Genomic DNA, 10,546 nt, shown 5'->3' with positions numbered 1-10,546 from the left:
AGTTAGTGGCTCTGTTTGGTGCCTCTTATTTTTGTTCATACTTGCTGCTATTTCTTTTGTGGGAGCAAGTTGGGTTATCCTTCGTTTCTTGCATTGGATTTTGCAATTGTGGTGGTATTTGGGCAATTTGGTTTATTTATGCCTTACTGAGTACTATTGTTTGGTGGTTTTATAGATCGTGTTCGAGTTTGTTGATTACACTAGTTTGGTGTATATATTGCCTTAGTTTGGTGATTTGTTTGGTTTTGGTGCGTGTGGTTGCGTTTTCATCGTGGTTTCATAGCTCATATCTCCGTTTCTCATCGTTTGAGTTAGTTTGTTGATTGAGCTAGATTGGTGTTCTATTTCAATGGGGGCTCAATCTAACCGTACATTTGAGCGTATTACCGATGCAGATCGTAGGAGTGTTCCTACTATCATTGATGCACAATGGACAGAATTTCTATTTGTTGTTCAGTGCTCGAGTTCTTCGTCTATTCGCACCTATAATTCAATCGATTGGCTAATTGACACTGGAGCTTCAAATCATATGTCTGGTAATATTGATTTATTTACTCATTTATTTGATATTTCGTCGCCTGTTGGTTTGCCTAATGGGAAGAGTACTACTGCTACAAAAGAAGGGAGAGTTATTCTATCTGATAATTTAACTCTTGATAATGTTCTTTATGTTCCTGCTCTTAAATGCAATTTATTGTCTGTGTCTCAGTTGTTAGAAAAACAATCCTATTCTATTATGTTCACTGACAAGTTATGCATTATTCAGGACCGCAATTTGAGGAACCTGATTGGAGCGGGGGAGCAGTGTGATGGGGTCTATATTTTTCGTCCGGTTCGTGCTCGGAATCCTCAGGCAAACAAAGTGGTAATTTCAAATGCAAGTTTGTTATGGCACAAACGTCTTGGTCATCCATCTATGCAAGTGGTTAGTTCTCTTCCAAGAGTTTCTCGTAGTACTCATGATCATAGTAGTTCTTCTGATTGTATGTTTAATTGTGATATTTGTTTTATGGGGAAGCAACCCCGCAACTCTTTTCCATTGAGTACGAATAGAGCATCTGGTATATTTGATTTGATTCATTGTGATATTTGGGGTCTGAATAAGATCTTGTCTAGTAGTGGTGCTCGGTATTTCTTGACCATTGTTGATGATTTTTCTCGTGCTACTTGGGTATTTTTGATGGTTGGAAAATATTAAGCTTCACAGTTGATTCGTGAGTTTTGTGCCTTGGCTAAAACTCAATTTGGTCGTAAGGTGAAAGTTGTTCGTAGTGATAATGGTCAAGAGTTTCTCAGTTTAGGTTTCTTCTTTGCAAAGAAGGGCATCTTGCATCAAACGTCGTGTGTTGACACGACTCAGCAAAATGGTAGAGTTGAACGTAAACATCGTCACATTCTCAATGTGGCTCGTGCTCTTCGATTTCAGGCAAAGTTGCCTAAATATTTTTGGGGTGAGTATGTTATGATTGATGTTCATCTGATTAACAAGACTCCGACTCCGGTTCTTCGTGGGAAAACCCCTCATGAGTGTTTGTTTGGTCAAGTGTCGTCTTATGATAGCATTCGAGTATTTGGTTGTCTTGCTTATGTTGCGAATCGTCCTCGAGTTAAGGATAAGTTTGATTCTCGGAGTCGGAGGTGTATTTTTGTTGGTTATCCTCACGGAAAGAAGGGTTGGCGTCTTTATGATTTGGAGACAAATGAATTTTTTGTATGTCGGGATGTGCAATTTTTTGAAGATCAATTTCCTTATCTTGCATCACTTCCGGATGACCGAAGAATGCAATGGGAAAAATATTTTTCCAACCCACCCATGTGGGACGAAGATGATGGTGTTCCGGGGGGGTCATAAGCTGTTCAAGACTCGCAAACACCCCCCGAAACCGATGAGGTCACAGCCCACCCGCGACAGCAGCTGTCAGGTCGCAGGCAGGCTGTGGACCAGCATGTGGTGCTGCTGCCAGTTTGCGAGACAGAGCAGACCGCAGCCCACCCGCGGCAGCAGCTGCCAGGCCACAGGCAGGCCGCGGAAGGCCTTGTCCAGCAGCGTGTACAGGCTGCTGCTGGCAGCAGTGCACCATTGGCCACGGAGCAGCCCTGTACGCAGCAGAAAGGTGATGCCCAGGCGGTGGTGGTCCCGGTGGGCTCCGGTGAGCCCGCCGGCGGTGGTTCGAGCTCCGGTGATAATTCCGGTGATGTTGCTTGCGATACTTCTCGTTCCGGTAATGGTAATGTGCGCTCTTCGACTGTTGTTGAGCGAGAATTAAATGGTGAAAATATTTTTATAAATACGGAATACTTAAGGGGGAGTTCATCGTATAATTTGGGTCGTGGTCATTGTGAAAAACGTCCTCCTTCGTGGCATCGGAATTATGTTACTCATACTATCATTACTGAAAATATAGACCCATCTACATCAATTGTCGTCCCTCCTCAATCACATTCCTCAGGTAAACCTTTCCCTATAGCTTGTCATGTTGAATATAATCGTTTTTCTATGAGACATGGGTGTTTTTTGGCGACGATCACTAAGGGAAAGGAATCGTCTTCATTCAAAGAGGCGGTTAAAGACATCGGATGGCGTAAGGCGATGCAAGATGAGATTGACGCTTTAGATCGTAATGGCACATGGACCGTTGAGGATCTTCCTCTCGGCAAGAAGGCTATTGGTAGTGGTTGGGTGTACAAAATCAAGTACACCGACAAATCGAAGGCGGAACGTCTCAAGGCTTGGTTGGTTGTTCATGGCAATCGACAGGTTGAAGGTGTTGATTATAATGAGACGTTTGCTCCTGTTGCAAAGATGGGTACGGTACGTATTTTGTTAGCTGTTGTTGTATCTTTGAATTGGGAGTTACATCAGATGGATGTTCATAATGCTTTTCTTCATGGTGATTTGGATGAAGAAGTGTATATGCAGTTTCCTCAAGGGTACGGTACTCCAAAACCGGGCAAAGTTTGCCGGTTACGGAAGTCTTTGTATGGCTTGAAACAGGTCCCGAGACAGTGGTTTTCGAAGTTGTCTAGTGCTCTGCGAGGTTTTGGTTTTAAAAATTCATATGCTGATTACTCTCTGTTTAGCTATGTACAAGGCGATGTTTCTTTGCATGTGCTGGTTTATGTCGATGATTTGATTATTGCAGGCTCCTCTCATGATGCGATTGTTTGGTTTAAAGCTTATTTGTGCAAATGCTTCTATATGAAGGATTTGGGTTTGCTTAAGTATTTCTTAGGCATTGAGGTCGCTCGGAGTCCTGAGGGCATCTTTCTTTCTCAGCGAAAGTATTCCCTTGACATTTTGACTGAGGCAGGAATGTTGGGTTGTAAACCCATTGACACTCCGATGGAGCAGAATCATCGTCTTGCACATGCTTCCGGTGAGCCGTTCGCTCAACTGGAACAATATCGTCGTTTAGTTGGCCGTTTGGTTTATTTGTCAGTCACTCGACCGGAGTTGAGTTATTCAGTGCATGTTTTGACACAATTTTTTAGTGTTTCGCAGGTTTCTCATTGGGATGCGGCCATTCGTGTCTTGCGCTACCTTAAGGGTAGTTCGGGACAAGGTATTTTGTTTCGACCTACGACGAATTTACGCTTGACGGCGTTTTGTGATAGTGATTGGGCGGCGTGTCCGTTAAGTCGACGTTCATTGTCAGGTTATTTTGTATTCTTAGGTCGTTCACCTGTTTCTTGGAAGACTAAGAAACAGCCTACCGTAGCCACATCCTCGTCTGAAGCTGAATACAGGTCTATGGCTCTTACTTCTCGTGAATTGAAATGGTTGAAAATGTTGTTGTTTGTTCTTGGTGTTAAGCATTCTAAACCAATGCAGTTGTTTTGTGATAATCAGTCGGCTTTGCACATAGCCAAGAATCCGGTATTTCATGAACGTACGAAACATATTGAGGTAGACTGTCATTTTGTTCGTGATGAGTTGATAAACGGTAATATTTCTACCTCCTATAAGGTCATCAGTTGGCAGATATTTTAACCAAGGCTCTTGGACGACAGCAATTTGGTTTTCTTTTATGCAAGTTGGGCATTCGCGATTTGCATCTCCAACTTGAGGGGGAGTATTGGAGCCGGTTTGGTTTATTTATGTTAATATTGTATTTATGTTAAGTTTATCTTATTAGGATTTTTAGGCTTATTAGATTTCCTAATGTATTGTGTATATATATGTGTTCATTATTAATACAAAGGTCAAGCCGTTTTCTCCAATTGTTCTTGAGTTTAACAGTTTTTAGGTATTATAAGCACATAGATATAAAATTGATCAACGGTTTTAAGCTAACATCATCTCTATAATTGTTTACTTCTATAATTTCTATAACTGATAAGGGATATAATATTATCATATCAACTAACATACAAAACCAAAAATATCAAATAGTAGCTGTTTGGATACCCTCCAACTACATATCATACATAAAACAGTTGTTCTAAGAAAACCAAATATCATAACAAACATATAATTAAATTGGAAATCGCTAGTATAATTGCACACTAATGAGTTGTAAAATGCTCTAATATGTATTAATAGTATAAAAAAAATATAACTAATTTCTATATATATTATAATATACGGTGTCAAGTATTGTCTCTTCAAGATGAGCAACTAACAACAAGGTTGTAGTCTTGTAACTTATAATATAAACTACCATAAAAATATATTGCATTACTAGCTTAGGGATAGACAATCGTCTAAATTTTTAATGTTGCCCACCTTCTCATGATCCACCCGTGCAACATTCATTTTTAAATAAGCAATAACTATATCACCTTCTAGATACATCTTCATCTTATTTCTTTTTATTTATTTTTTTTGTAGTACTCCCATTTTTTTTTATTTATTTATTTTTTTTTTTATAATTTTCCTTCTAATATTAAGATAACACACCCTAATGTTCCGTATTAAATGTGGGTGATATTTTAAGTAAAATCTAGGATTTTAATAAAGGTTGATCACTATCACTTTGTAAGATACAACTGTCATTTTCTTGTATCTTACAAAAACTTAATAATTTTATTATAGATCCAATAGTTATTGTTTAATCAATAATGTTATCTTATTGATCACCATGAAAAAAGAAAAACCCTACTGAGTAAGGGATTAGTACAATAATTTTAACACTCTCCTTGTTTATACCTCATATTAATATTTTATAAAACATCTTTATGTTTGTGTGGTCGAAAATATTAAATTTTTATTCCTTTGTTAAAGTTTTTTTTAAATATTATTACAATTAAAAGTTAAATATGACACCTTTGAATATGTAACTTAAATTACCATCTAGAGTTTTTTAGGTTTATTTTTATAATTATTACAATTAAAGTTTTATAAATACTCCGTATTACAATTAAAAGTTAAATATGACACCTTTGATTATGTAACTTAAACTATATTACCATCTAGAGTATTTTAGGTTTATTTTTATTTTAATACAGGATCGGAGTACATGAAATGAAATTAAATACTTGATATTCCTAAATCTTGTAGTGTATTATTATGAATGAAAATGATAATTGTTGGGAGATAGACATTATTTGGGTACGTGCAAAGCATGCATGCATGCACGTGGATGTCGGCTTAATTAGGCTGGATATTACGAGTAGTTGACTTCAATAAATACATCATTCAGTTTTTGTCATTAAGCTAAGCTGGTTATTTGTATGTCTTCGAGGTAACATATCAAAGACAAAACCTCAATTCTATAACTATTATTTTTACGCTTGGTTAATCAGATCAGCCACTTATATTGCTGATAATTAGCCATTCAGCGGTTGAGCCAATACATTGATTGATCAATACAAGCCCACATAACAATGTCCGGCCTCATAGCTAGCTTTATACTATGGGCCGAGCTAGTATTAGCTCATTTTTTATTTTAAGTTGCGGTCAAGTTATAGTTAGGGCTGTCAAACGGGTCGTGTCATGTCGGGTTTGTGTTCGTGTCGATGTTAAACGGGGTGAAAAACCCTTGACCCAAACCTAACCCATTTATTAAACGGGTTGAAAACCCTTGACCCAAACCTAACCCGCTTATTAAACGGGTTACCCGTGTAACCTTTTACCCATATAGTATGTAATAAACTATAATATTCAATATAAAAATTAAGGGAAATTCTCAATAGTACTCTTAAGCTTTTTATTTTTCTCAATGGTAAACATCAAAAATTCGAATTATCTTTGGTAATCAACAATTTATGTTATTAATAAAATGGTGACATTAATGAAATTAATCTACAATTTTAAGCCTAACTATAGTTAACTAAAGGCAAAATGACAAATATATCCTTAAAAATCAGATTTTATTTTATTTTTTTAACAATTAAATTATTTTAAAAAAATTAAAAAAAAAAAATTATTACAATTTCCCTCAGCCACCACAGCCACCCAATCGCCAGCCACCACAGCTAGTCAACCGCCAGCCACCACCCAAGCCCAGCCCAACCTCGATCCCCCTTTCCCGGCGCCGATTGCGCCCAGACCCCCTTGCGTTGGTTCCCACGAACCACCAACTCCTCCCTACCCCCACGGAACCCTAAACTTTCTAAAAACCATCCCAACTCTCGAAAAACCCCCACCAGAACCCTAGCAATGGTCGGGGAGGGCTGATTAGGGTTTTTCGAAGGTGGGTTGATGGTTTTAGGGTGTTTCGTGGGGGGAGGTAGATGGATTTATGCGAAGGGATTGGGTGGTTCGGTGTTCAGCACGACGAGGAAGGTTTTGGTTGCGCCGACGCCAGGGGCGTTGAAAAGCGGTGGTGCTGGGCTGTTGGGGAATGGGTGGTTTAGTGGTTGCAGCGATAAGAGGTAGGGGGTTCAACGTGGCGCCGGCGCCGGGGAGGGGATCTTAGTGGGCATAGCTGGCGTCGGCTGGGAGTAGGGGAATTAGGCTGGCCGGGCAGAGGTGGCAGGGGAAAGAAGTGGTGGTGGGTTTTTGTAAAAAAGGGTAGTTTAGACATTTCTCTTTTTCCTCCTTTTAAAAACATAAACCATGGTTAATATTTTTTTAAAATGCTTAACTAATGTTACCACTGAATTAGTTTTATAAATTATGGATTACCATTGATAATTTGATATTTTAGTGTTTACCATTGAGAAATATAAAAAGCTTGAGAGTACCATTGAGAATTTCCCAAATAGACATACATCATTAATTCATTAATGATACTACAAGAGTTTAAAGTTAGTAATTATAGAAAAAGTACTACAAGAATTTAAAGTTGGTTGCTTTAGCAGCACAACCATACATAAGAATTGTCCCAAATTAACAGCCAAATTTTAATTTACAAAAGTTGAAATTTATTTTATCCGCCAAAAATTACCTAAATGTATACATGGTGCCAAGGCAATTTACAAAATTACAAGTTTAGAACAAAATTTTCGGATTTTGTTACTACTTTATTAATAGGTTAAGCGTGTCGGGTTCGGGTTAGCGGGTTGTCGTTCAACCCATTTATATAATTGGGTTACGCGTGTCGGTTTCGGGTTGAAAATTTCAACCCAAACCTAACCCGTTTAATTTCGTGTCGGGTTCGTGTCGACCCAATTATGTAAACGGGTCGAGAATACTTGACCCAAACCCGCTTATTTCGTGTCGGGTTCGTGTCGAGTTTTCGTGTCGTGTCAGCTTTTGACAGCCCTAGTTATAGTGTTCTAAAAAACACATGTAAGTATATACTTTATATGCTAAAAGACTACTCTTTTTATTGTCATACTTCGTATTTGGACTTGTAAAGTAAACTGTCTCTCTTAATGACGAGTACGGCTCATAGCCATATTTAACGTATATTAAGTGTTTTAGATTTGTCTCAAAATATGAAGTTATAATAATTTGTAATTATAAATTTTTATGACTATAATGTCCTTTTCATTCGTTATTTTCTCTACATAAGTCATTTAATTGACATAAATCAAAATTTATGAGAATAAAAAGTCTTTTAATTTGTTGTCTACAAAAATGCAAATTAGTAAATACTTCGTATTTTATTCTTCATCACAATTCACAAGGATCTCCTATTTTAATCAATTCGCATTTTTTAATCTAATTAAAAAATTTACGATTTATTATAAGTAAAGTTCACAAACCACCATTTAAAATTCGGCTTAGTAAAAAATTGTGATTGGAAGAAGTATTATTGATGGAACGAGTAATAACCCGTGCAAATTTAGAATCTTTTTGTAATGTCCAAAGAGATTGGTACCCAAAAATAATGTAAATCACCAAACACTATACTACATAATTAAAGTTGATGTGTGTGTGAACTAGAGCTTAGCTAGTGTCTAGTGATGATAGTGCGCAAAAAATAATGCACCGGAGTGCTGGCTCAACAGCAAATCTAGCTGGCTTAACCCAATTAACCATTTCTTCGAGGATTTTTATATAATTCCCTCGTGATTCTCTATTATGTAAGTTTGTCCCATTTTCTTAATCTTTGCAATATTAATACTTCTTTATTTATGATTTTAGGACATTACACGTACTACAACACACCCGGTTACTGGCTCTACATCATTTTCCACCAATTGCTAGCCAGAGCTATCCACTATACAATTTGTCCGCAAATAATTCATACTGCGCAGTTAATGTGTATTTCAACGTTGAAATTCAATTCAATTCAATTCAGCTCCTAATTTTATTCTCTTATAAAATATTCATTTCAATTCAATTCAATTTAGATCAGTTCAGTTCAGCTCAGTTCAAGTTCAGTTCAGTTCAGCTCCTAATTTCCTTCTCTTATAAAATATTCATTTCAGTTCAGCTTAGTTCAGTTCAGTTCAATTCAGTACAGCTGAGTTCAGTCAATAAGAACATGCCCTAAGTTTGGTCTAATAAAAAAGATTACATCTTTCAATTACGAGGTTGGAGGTTTAATTTTCACTAGAGCTACTTAAAAGGTAGAGATCCCTTATCCTTCCCCCCATCACTCTCAAAATGTCTGTCCGTGAATACCGAATAAAAAAAAAAGGGTAAAGATTAAGGTTTGATTGTATTTCATTAATTTTAAGGATTTGAACGATGATTTTATAATTACCTCACGAACAAAAAGTCTAACCGAAAAAACTCTAAGAATATGTCCATTTATTGGCTCCATCATTTTCCAAACAAAGCGCTAGCCAAAGCTTCTACAACTAATATACGCAAATAATGGATGAACCATTATTTTCTTCCCTCACAATGAAATCGTATTTATTACTAATAACCTTTTTAGAGGGGTTGTTATTAATTATAATGATAATGATATGACTGGGACCAACAAAATTATTTATAGTGGTTGTATGACTTCTTGTCTTGTAGCTTAGCTTAGCTTAGCTTAGCTTGTTTGCCCCTTTTTTCAATTCATTAACTCATATTGGTCAATATAATCTAAACAATATGTAGTTTAAGTCTAAATTTTAAAAATCTCAGATAATGATCATTTCGGATGAGGCAACTTGCTTAAATTACGACCTCCAACAACAAACCTATAGGTTGTTATAAGTAGTAGTTATAATTTTAGGTGCAATTCCATTTGCTTTAATTATAATAGAATCTTTGGTAGCTTGCATGGTACAATTAAAGTTATGACTGAATACATGTCAAATGAATAGTATTGGTAGTACCATAAATAAGGTATAATTGTATAACCGATTATACATAAAATGATAGTAGAATAATCCACAAATATAATTGTATTGTAAATGAAACTTAAAATACTTGATTTACGTCTTTTCTTACCACAAAAAGAATACCTATTTACAAGTTAAGTAAATAAAAGGATAATATTTTTAAAATTTTTATTATTTGGTACTGGTGGATCAATTATTAAAAGTATCTTTCTAATCTGAAACTATCCTTAACTTATATTATGTACTTTTCATTTTGGATTTGTTACTGAAATATCAATGAAGTTTAGTTAATTAAACAATGAGTTAAAGTAGCAAATTTCAATCCAAACACTGTATTATAGATAAATTACATCCATCAATATTAATGTATATTAGTGACGAAAGTGCATGAAGATAAAAAGAAGAAAAAAATCCAAGCTAAGATTTAATAGTTTGATTGTGAGACATGATATGGTGCGTAAATGGCATTTTAGTAATTTACTACTAGTTCCTACTACTATACGTTACTTTTGTTTGATCGTTCTTCTCCATACCTTTCCTAATCTAATATCTACCTCTAGCTATATCCCTTATTATAGGCTTATAGCGATGAAAATATACCATTATTTCTCAATCTTGTGACTTGTGAGTTGTGATCTCACAAGATATTGGTTGTTATTGCTAATAATGTGAAAGCATTATCCATCATCATTCGTGATCATCATAACCTAATTTGTAGAATTTGGAACATACTTCATAATCTATATTTTTTTTGAAATCCTCACACGACTAGCAAGTTTGAATCCTTACATGTCCATGTCCAAAAGTCTATCATTAAATATGGTGCTGTACTCCATAGCACGTATTGTTCAATATGCGTAGTCATTATTATTGCTTTAAGTAGTCTATATAACGGTATCAAAAATATATATAACTTGCACACGATTTTAAA

Source organism: Chenopodium quinoa, unplaced genomic scaffold (assembly GCF_001683475.1).
Source record: "Chenopodium quinoa cultivar QQ74 unplaced genomic scaffold, ASM168347v1, whole genome shotgun sequence".
Lineage (NCBI taxonomy): Eukaryota > Viridiplantae > Streptophyta > Magnoliopsida > Caryophyllales > Amaranthaceae > Chenopodium > Chenopodium quinoa.
The sequence above is the reverse complement of the archived record's forward strand: the minus strand, read 5'-3'. Positions refer to the sequence as shown.